Here is a 10000-nt window from a genome sequence, read left to right on the forward strand (position 1 = left end):
AAGGGGAGGGAGAGGGAGGGAGAAGGAGAGAGGGTGAGGGAGGGTGGGAGGGAGAAAGAGAGAGAGGTTGAGGGAGGGAGAGAGAGGGAGGGAGGGAGAAGGAGGGAGGGGGGAGAGATGGAGATAGTGTCTGCTTGGGGGCGCATAATTCAGCGCGTGTATTCAAATAGAAAATAAGAAAGCAAGAAAGCTTGTAAAGAATGAAGCAAAGACAAAAGGAGAAGTCAGCCCTGGTGGCTTCCCGCTCTGCGAGCCGTTACAGGAAAACGCATTTAATGGCTCCAATGTCCAGAAGGCCGTTAGCTCTGGGTGGATCGTCAGTTGGATCAGTCACGTTTACCCCGGGAACGACATTGAAAAGACAACATCTAACGCAGCTCCCATATAGACCCGGCCGCCATCGCCACGCCCTTGGATTAAACCGTCTCTCCTTCATGATGCCGTCAGACCGCGTCTGCTGGGGTCTCCACGGCCACCGTTTAAACAAGCCACTAATCAGTGGGAGTCCTCCGCTACGACGGGGCCTTCCGCCCCACATTCATCCTGGCAATTAATGCTGATAACCCTGGGGCTTCAGTTCATTATCCTGGTAATTATGTGCTACAATGTGATTAGCACTGGTAAACAGACACAGGTCAGAGAGGGTATTAATACACACACACACACACATGCACAGCCCATGCACACACACAAACGCACGCCTTCCGTATGCATGCACCCGTGCACACACGCATATATGCACATACACGCGCACACGCTATTTACGCGTGCACGCCAACGCACGCTCCGGCGCACACACAAATAAACAAACGCACGCATGAACATGAGCGAACATCCTTCTTTCCATTTAGTTGATCGTCTTCAGTGCGTCCCGGAGGGGCTGATGGATCTGTGCTGCCTGCTGCTGGAGGGTTATACCGGCCTGGTTCTGGCCTCCTCCGGGGGGGCTGACCTGGTCCGCTGAACGGGCGCTGTACGCCGACTCCCTGCTGGCAGCCCCTCCTGGGGTGGTAACCTAGGTGACGGATGCGAGGAGCTCCCGACCCCTGCGGCTAACACGGCCAGCCGCCAGCGAGTCTGCCGCTCCGGTTGTGTTTTTATCGTGTATTATTTAGCGTCCGATTGTGTAGGACCCTTGGATCATCCAGACGGGTTCCCAGGGTTTGTTACGCAGAACCTGGTTGCGTCTGGGCTCCGTGAAGGAGGACTGGGACGAATGATTACATCCGAGACCGTTCCTCCGGTTCCCAGCGGCTTTACCTTAAGGTGACACTCAAATCAATCAGGGAGATAAGGAAGGGTGCGTCTCCCAGCCTCGAGTAACGCTGTCTGGACACAATGTCCCTGTCTGGCATTCCATGTTGACATAGAGACGAACCCACCTCCTCCCACTGGCTCATGGGAAAGCATCACCCCCCCCCCCCCCTAAATGTGTGTCAAGTTAAGTCAATTAAATTTGTATCGCCCTGAAGCCAAATTAGAGTCCCAAGTGGCTTTGTGTGTGTGTGTGTGTGTGTGTGTGTGTGTGTGTGTGTGTACCTGACAATGATTACTTTAAAAACATAGCAACAGTCCAGACATTGTAATTGTAGCGAGACTCTGAAAACTGTACTCATTATTGAGGTGGGCTGTTGCTTTGATTTGTATATGGACACCTGCTATTACTCTAAGTTACTGAAATACTAGCCTACTATACTAGGTTAGATAAGAAGGAAGCTAAAAGATTGGTTGGTTTTCAGACGCCATAGGTAGCAAGCAAATCTGGAGACAAAGATGTTTTGTTTATCCGCAAGTGTTCGGTGTAATATCTTAACTCATCATGTATGCCTTGTAAAGGCTTGTAAGCTTGATGAACCTGTTACATTATTTGTGTGTGTTTTGCCTCAGTGGTCCCTTGTGGCAGCAGCACCTCGGTGATGTTGGTATCACTCCGGGATTAGCACCCCCCGTGAAGGGGTCAGGGTGCACTGCCACGAGCATAAAGTAAAAAGCATACGGCAACTTGGATCAGTCGGCGCTGGCCGCACCAGACGTGGAACTCTGTAAGATCAAAGACCGCCGGGCTTTATGGGCCAATTACCGCCGTGGGTTTAAGGACAGGAAAACGAAATACAACACAAATGAAATGCTCTGAACGCTGGGCTCTGAATGTTGTGGTTCTGATTGTTGGTGTTCCCTGCGTTCCGGTCAGTGTTGGGGTTCTGTGTGTTCCGGTGCATGTTGGGGTTCTGTGTGTTCCGGTCCATGTTTTGGAGTCTGTGTGTTCAAGTCCATGTCCGCTCCGTGTGTTCGGGAAGACTTTCTTAGGCGTACGACTTTTCAGACTTCAGGCTCTCTTTCTAAAGCTTGTGCAGACATTAAGTAAATATTAGAAGTATCCTTTTGCTCCAGGCGATGCGTGAATAATATGAATTTTCATGAGTTTAACCTTGTTGACTTATGATACAATTAAAACAAACACGTATATATGTTTGGACTCACCGTGTCTGACGGGCAGGAGATCCACAGAGATCAACCCTACTGATACACACACACACACACACATATACACACACACACACACACCTATACACACACACACACACACACCTATGTACACACACACATACACACACACACACCTATATTCACACACACAAACACACACACACACACACACTTACTGATACACACACACACACACCTATATACACACACACAAACACACACACACACACACTTATACACACACATACACACACACACACACACACACACAGGGCCGCTGCTGGCCGTTTCGGTGCCCTACTCGAGCGGGCGGGGGTTGAGGGGAAGGGGAGCCTCTTTTTATATATTAGGTAAAAACATATAATTGCCGAAATTGAGTGATAGGTTATGCAACTAAGAAAAAACAACGGTGGGCCTCTTCATAACTAATTTATATATTTTTTTAATTCAATAATGTAATAATTATTTTTATTTTTTTTACAAACCATAACTTTTGGTGCCCCCCCCGGTACTTGGTGCCCTACGCACTCTGCGTACTCTGCCTCTAGGGAGCGGCGGGGCTGCACACACACATACTTACTGACACACACACATAGGGTAGCGTAACACTCTTGGGAGGAGGCGAGTTTCTTTCATGTCTTGTTGCTGTGTGATTTCAACACACTTTGTCTCGGGTCAACACAACGCTAATAACATTAATAAAAGTTACGGTGGATGATTACACATTTCACATAAAATATGACATAAACCTAAACGCACGTAAACAATTGAGAGGATGTTTTGCGGCGATGGTGATTATGGTGTTTGAGGTTTTATGCCTTTGACCTCGCAGCTAGCCAACCAGAGTGGAGCTCGCTCAGATCCTGACTGTTCCCCCGGTGTGAGGGAGCAGAGTGAGGGAGCAGAGAGCAGAGTGAGAGAACAGAGAGCAGAGTGAGAGAACAGAGAGCAGAGTGAGAGAGCAGAGAGCAGAGTGAGAGAGCAGAGAGCAGAGTGAGAGAGCAGAGTGAGAGAGCAAAGAGCAGAGTGAGAGAGCAGAGTCAGAGAGCAGAGTGAGAGAACAGAGAGCAGAGTGAGAGAGCAGAGTGAGGGAGCAGAGTGAGGGAGCAGAGTGAGAGAGCAGAGAGCAGAGTGAGAGAGCAGAGTGAGAGAGCAGAGTGAGAGAGCAGAGAGCAGAGTGAGAGAGCAGAGTGAGAGTGCAGAGAACAGAGTGAGAGAACAGAGTGAGAGAGAAGAGTGAGAGAGCAGAGAACAGAGTGAGAGAGCAGAGTGAGAGAGCAGAGAGCAGAGTGAGAGAGCAGAGTGAGAGTGCAGAGAACAGAGTGAGGGAGCAGAGTGAGAGAGCAGAGTGAGAGAGCAGAGAGCAGAGTGAGAGAGCAGAGTGAGAGAGCAGAGTGAGAGTGCAGAGAACAGAGTGAGAGAACAGAGTGAGAGAGAAGAGTGAGAGAGCAGAGAACAGAGTGAGATAGGGCTGCTCGATTATGGAAAAAATCAAAATCACGATTATTTTGGTCAATATTGAAATCACGATTATTCAAACGATTATTTTTGAGTTTGAAAACATACTGCATTTATTCAGCATGTCTCTCCCAAAACTCACTTCATAACTGAGAACTTTGAAATTTCGCCTAAAGAAAATACACAAAATGTTCAAATCTAAAATAAAGTCAAGATGTATCCAGCTGTTCTGGATGAAATTAAAAAAATAAAAATAAAAATAATAAAAGTGATCGTTTGAGGCTAAAATTGAAATCGCGATTGATCGCCCAGCCCTAGAGTGAGAGAACAGAGTGAGAGAGCAGAGTGAGAACAGAGTGAGAGAGCAGAGTGAGAACAGAGTGAGAGAGCAGAGTGAGAACAGAGTGAGAGAGCAGAGTGAGAACAGAGTGAGAGAGCAGAGTGAGAACAGAGTGAGAGAGCAGAGTGAGAACAGAGTGAGAGAGCAGAGTGAGAACAGAGTGAGAGAGCAGAGTGAGAGAACAGAGTGAGAGAGCAGAGTGAGAACAGAGTGAGAGAGCAGAGTGAGAACAGAGTGAGAGAGCAGAGTGAGAACAGAGTGAGAGAGCAGAGTGAGAACAGAGTGAGAGAGCAGAGTGAGAACAGAGTGAGAGAGCAGAGTGAGAACAGAGTGCCAAGCTCTGTTCTCCGGCGGTGTCACGGTGGCCCGGTTGCATAATGCAGAGAGCTCGCTCGCAACAACTTGAGGTCATCGGAACAGGAATGTAGATTAAGTCTGGCCTGGTTTTGAACCGCTCTCCTCAGAGTTCATGTCCCCATCAGGTCAGATACCATCTATACAGCTGTTAGCGTGGTGGTTAGAGGGTTAGAGCCCCAGTCCCAAGGTACTGGGTTCACTGCCCAAACCTGTAGCAAGACGCCCCAGTAACGACTTAATTATCCCTTAAGTTCCTTAAAGGTGACATATTATTCCGCCAGGTGTGCCGTTTGGAAAACCGTCCTCTTCTGTCTTCACCAGTCGTCCACCTAGATGATTGACAGACGGATGAGCGACGTTTGCTCCAGTCTACTGGGTAGGCTGGTAGGCCGATCTATCCAGCACACACTCTAGGTGGACGCGCCCACTTGTGATGTCAGAAGAGGCAGATTTTTCGAAACGGCCTGTGACGGAAAATCACACGCACACCTGGTGGTCTACCATGTCCCCTTAAACGAGGCGTTAGCCCCTTCTCAGTGGGAGCGTCTCGGTGCCCTGCTCAGAGACAGATCCATGGGGTCCTCCTAGGGGGCTGGAGATGGCTCCCCTGTGTCTGAGCGCTGGTCCACGCCCCCCCCCCCCCGGGGGGGTAGTGTTATGCTGGGGCCTCAGAGGTCTGAAGAGGCTGGCACAGGCTCTGTTTGTGACGGGAGGGAGGGGGGTTGCCTCACTCACAGCTGTCCCAGCGTGGGACAGCGGCATAGCCGGGGCATAATAGCCCCCTTTATTGGACACATCTGGACCCACACAGAGAGGGGCCTGGTCCGGGGGGACAGGGTTGCGGGTCATGGAGAAAAACACCACCCTTTCAACAGTTATTTTAATGTTTTTTATGAGACAGAGCGGGACTTTAGCGTGGAGCAGAGGGGTAGGGCCGGGGGCAGCGGGCAGAAGAACCGCTCTTGTCTTGGACGGACAGTAACGCGGACGTCCCTGTCTCCCCCAGAAGGTTCTCAGAGGCCCCGCCTTGGCTCAAGGCTTTGTTTTATGTCGTTAGCGGTGGTGGCGTAATGAGATCCCAGCGGCTCACACTGGGGTCATAGTGTACATGTTCTCCAACACACTGGGGTCATAGTGTACATGTTCTCCAACACACTGGGTCATAGTGTACATGTTCTCCAACACACTGGGGTCATAGTGTACATGTTCTGCAACACACTGGGGTCATAGTGTACATGTTCTCCAACACACTGGGGTCATAGTGTACATGTTCTCCAACACACTGGGTCATAGTGTACATGTTCTCCAACACACTGGGGTCATAGTGTACATGTTCTCCAACACACTGGGTCATAGTGTACATGTTCTCCAACACACTGGGTCATAGTGTACATGTTCTCCAACACACTGGGGTCATAGTGTACATGTTCTCCAACACACTGGGTCATAGTGTACATGTTCTCCAACACACTGGGTCATAGTGTACATGTTCTCCAACACACTGGGTCATAGTGTACATGTTCTCCAACACACTGGGTCATAGTGTACATGTTCTCCAACACACTGGGGTCATAGTGTACATGTTCTCCAACACACTGGGGTCATAGTGTACATGTTTTCCAACACACTGGGTCATAGTGTACATGTTCTCCAACACACTGGGGTCATAGTGTACATGTTCTCCAACACACTGGGTCATAGTGTACATGTTCTCCAACACACTGGGTCATAGTGTACATGTTCTCCAACACACTGGGGTCATAGTGTACATGTTCTCCAACACACTGGGTCATAGTGTACATGTTCTCCAACACACTGGGGTCATAGTGTACATGTTCTCCAACACACTGGGTCATAGTGTACATGTTCTCCAACACACTGGGGTCATAGTGTACATGTTCTCCAACACACTGGGTCATAGTGTACATGTTCTCCAACACACTGGGTCATAGTGTACATGTTCTCCAACACACTGGGGTCATAGTGTACATGTTCTCCAACACACTGGGTCATAGTGTACATGTTCTCCAACACACTTGGGTCATAGTGTGGTCATAGCCGCTTAGCACAAAGCCGTGTACCTTAGAATCTTGTAGCATGACGCTGTGTACCGTAGCGTACCGCACCCGTGTACTGAAGCATCTTGTAGCATGACGCTGTGTACCGTAGCGTACCGTAGCCGTGTACTGAAGCATCTTGTAGCATGACGCTGTGTACCGTAGCCTACCGCAGCCGTGTACTGAAGCATCTTGTAGCATAACGCTGTGAACGGTTCACGGTATCTCGTAGCGGTGTTGATTCAGTTCAGAGTTGTGTAGATTCAGTTGTGTAAGCGATGTGTAACTGTATGCGGCGCTATGTGACGTCACTGCTCTGAATTCTTTGGAGTTGTGTTACCTTATGCATCATTGTGTAATGCAACTGCTCTCTGCTCTGAGTTGTGTAGATTCGGTTGTGTAGTGTTGTGTAACCGTATGCAGCATTGTGTAACGGCGTGCGGGCGTCACAGAGCAGCTCAGGCTCAGATCTGCGCTCTTGTTTTGGGTTTATTCTAAAGCTGTGACACAGAACAGAGAACATAGGGGGTGGCTCGCAGTGGGTTGTTTTGGTTCGATGGTTCACGGACGGCATGCCAGCAGTGTGGAGACAAAGTATCCGCCCCTTCAGTATAAATACGCTCTCTGCCAGCGACTAGCAAGAGACCTCCCCGCCCTCAGCTCACCGATAATCTAATTACAGCGGGTTGAGCTCAGTGCAAGGGCAGCCTACCATGGCCCATGTACACACTGCTGATGTACACGCAACTGATGAACACACAACTGAAGCACACACAACTGATGTACACAACCCGATGTACACAGAACTGATGTACGCACAACTGATGTGCACACAACTGATGTACACAACCCGATGTACACACAACTGATGTACACACGGCCGATGTACACAACCCGATGTACACGACTCTGACGAACACAGCTCTGGTGTACACACCGCTGATGTACACAACCCGATGTACACACCGCTGATGTACACAGCGTTTCCTCCAGGGCCATGATCCTGAGCAGTCCAGACTGTTCTCAATGTAAAGGCCTTCGTCTCTTTCTTCAGTGGAACTTCCTCCCGGAGATAGCATGTCTCTAAGTGGACAGGACTTTTCTGGGCTCTTGTAACCGAGGATCCGTCCCCTATAGGTTCCATTTCATGGACGCTTTCATCTAAAACGATTTGTCAGAAAAAGGTGAAGCAACATATTCCTTCCCTTCAGGAAGGGATTCGGGCCGATGCTTTCTCCAGGACCTTTAAGGCGTTTGCTTGTGACATCTTTCTGGCAGGATTACAGGATTGTGTTGAACCTTCCCACACTCAGAATCCTGACTGTTTCTGTAACAAAGTTGATTCAGTAACCTGTATCAGCGCTCCCACCTAACTGTCTCTGTTTTCTGCAGATGCCTGGGATCCAGAGCCTGCCTGGCTGTGAGGACCAGGACCAGTAGAGGGTCCAGCGTCTGAGGAGAACCGGCGGTCTCAGTTCAGGTACAGACCCGGCTCCCATGAGGCCTACAGACACAGGGTTCAAACTACAGACCTGACACCATGAGGCTTACAGACAAAGGGTTCAAACTACATACCTGACACCATGAGGCCTACGGACACAGGGTTCAAACTACATACCTGATACCATGAGGCCTACAGACACAGGGTTCACACTACAGACCTGACACCATGAGGCCTACAGACATAGGGTTCACACTACAGACCTGACAGCATGAGGCCTACGGACACAGGGTTCACACTACAGACCTAACACCATGAGGCCTACGGACAAAGGGTTCACACTACAGACCTGACACCATGAGGCCTGCAGATAGACGTCAGGGTTCAAACTACAGACCTGAGGATGTCATGGAGTCACCATCAGCTGTCATTGGTATGAATAAAAGAGAGTGCCAAGTTATGAAAATATATACAAAACAGCATATACTATTCTATGCTCAATATACTGTATACTTTATACTATACCACACTGCACTATTACTACTGTAGAAACTGAAATAGAAAGTATAAATACTTTATGTAGGGCAATCTTTCTTTCCTGGTTTGAAGGATAAATGTGTGCGTGTGTGTGAGAATGTGTGCGTTTATGTGTGTGTGTGCGTGTGTGCGTGTGTGAGTACACCACACAGAAATACTAGGAGGTCAGTGTGAAGTCAACCATGCCTCTGCAATTTCTTGCCCTTCCTTTCTCTCTCTCTCTCTCTCTTTTTGTCCGCCCTCTGTTTTTCTCCCTGTCCCCCCTGCCTCCCCCTCTCTCTCTTCCCTCTGCTGTTGCTCGTGTGTCTGGGTTTTAATTAGCCTCTCGCTGCTGGTTTGGAATGGGCCAGCGTGCCAAACCCACTCAGTAGTTGTGAGCATTAGTGAGCGGTGCAGAGGACGTACTTGATGCTTTACAGACGGAAACTAGGAAAGCCTGTGGTCGCATTCTGCCATCGTCTCAGAGCAGCAGAGCAGGACTGCATTGTCTCTTATCATCTCACATTGTGGCTTGTTGTGTCTGTGTGTGTGTGTGTGTGTGTGTGTGTGTGTGTGTGTGTGTGTGTGTGTGTGTGTGTGTGTGTGCGTGCGTGCGTGCGTGTGTGAGAGAGAGGAATAGAGAGTAACACATCTAAAAGGACAAATGTAGCACTATCCTGTGTGTGAGAAAGACAATGGGGAGACGGATCTGAAAAGTAGAAATGTGCACCAGATAAATGAGTTGCTTATGTGTGTGTGTGTGTGTGTGTGTGTGTGTGTGTGTGTGGGAGAGAGAAACCTTTTCCTTAGATAACTGTGTGCGTGTATGTGATATAGAATGAGAGTTAGATTTGAAAAACATGTTTTTTGCATTAGATAAGATTAAATTTGTGTGTGTGTGTGTGGGGGGGGCAGAGACACTTGAAACACGCGTTCGAAAACAATCAGCCCCGACACTTCGCGTGTTTCCCAGTGTTGACGCTAACAAAGCCTGCCTCGCGTCAAAGCAGGCCGCGTTAAGCCGGTCTGCGTGCAGGGACCCACTTGAACCATTATGCTCTCTGGCCATCAGGAAAGAGACCGCCACGGTCAGGGAGAGACCGCCACGGTCAGGGAGAGACCAGCGTCTGCTCAGGAGGTGTGGGTGACGAGAGAGACAAAGTCCTTCTCCTCTGTTCAGCCGTCTGTGTGTGAGCCATGAGACTGTGTTACTGTAGAGCTCTGAGACTCCCCAATGCAGAGCGAGGTGTGTTTCTCAGTCCAACACATAATCATTTACACAGATTGTGTGTGTTGTACATTAGCTGACACCCGCAAGAGAAGCTTGTAAAACTAGGAAAGCCC

The 10000-nt window shown here is 49.2% G+C and overlaps 1 long non-coding RNA gene across 1 annotated transcript in view; it reads left to right on the top strand.

Moving 5' to 3' along the window:
* Positions 1–10000, top strand: part of LOC307090083 — a 78929-nt gene that overhangs the window by 59742 nt on the left and 9187 nt on the right. The window contains exon 3 of the long non-coding RNA XR_013812638.1: positions 8092–8179. This is a non-coding gene — a long non-coding RNA (uncharacterized lncRNA). The remainder of the gene's footprint in view (positions 1–8091; positions 8180–10000) is intronic.

This window comes from Pollachius pollachius (genome assembly GCF_949987615.1).
Source record: "Pollachius pollachius genome assembly, chromosome: 19".
Classification (NCBI taxonomy): Eukaryota; Metazoa; Chordata; class Actinopteri; order Gadiformes; family Gadidae; genus Pollachius; species Pollachius pollachius.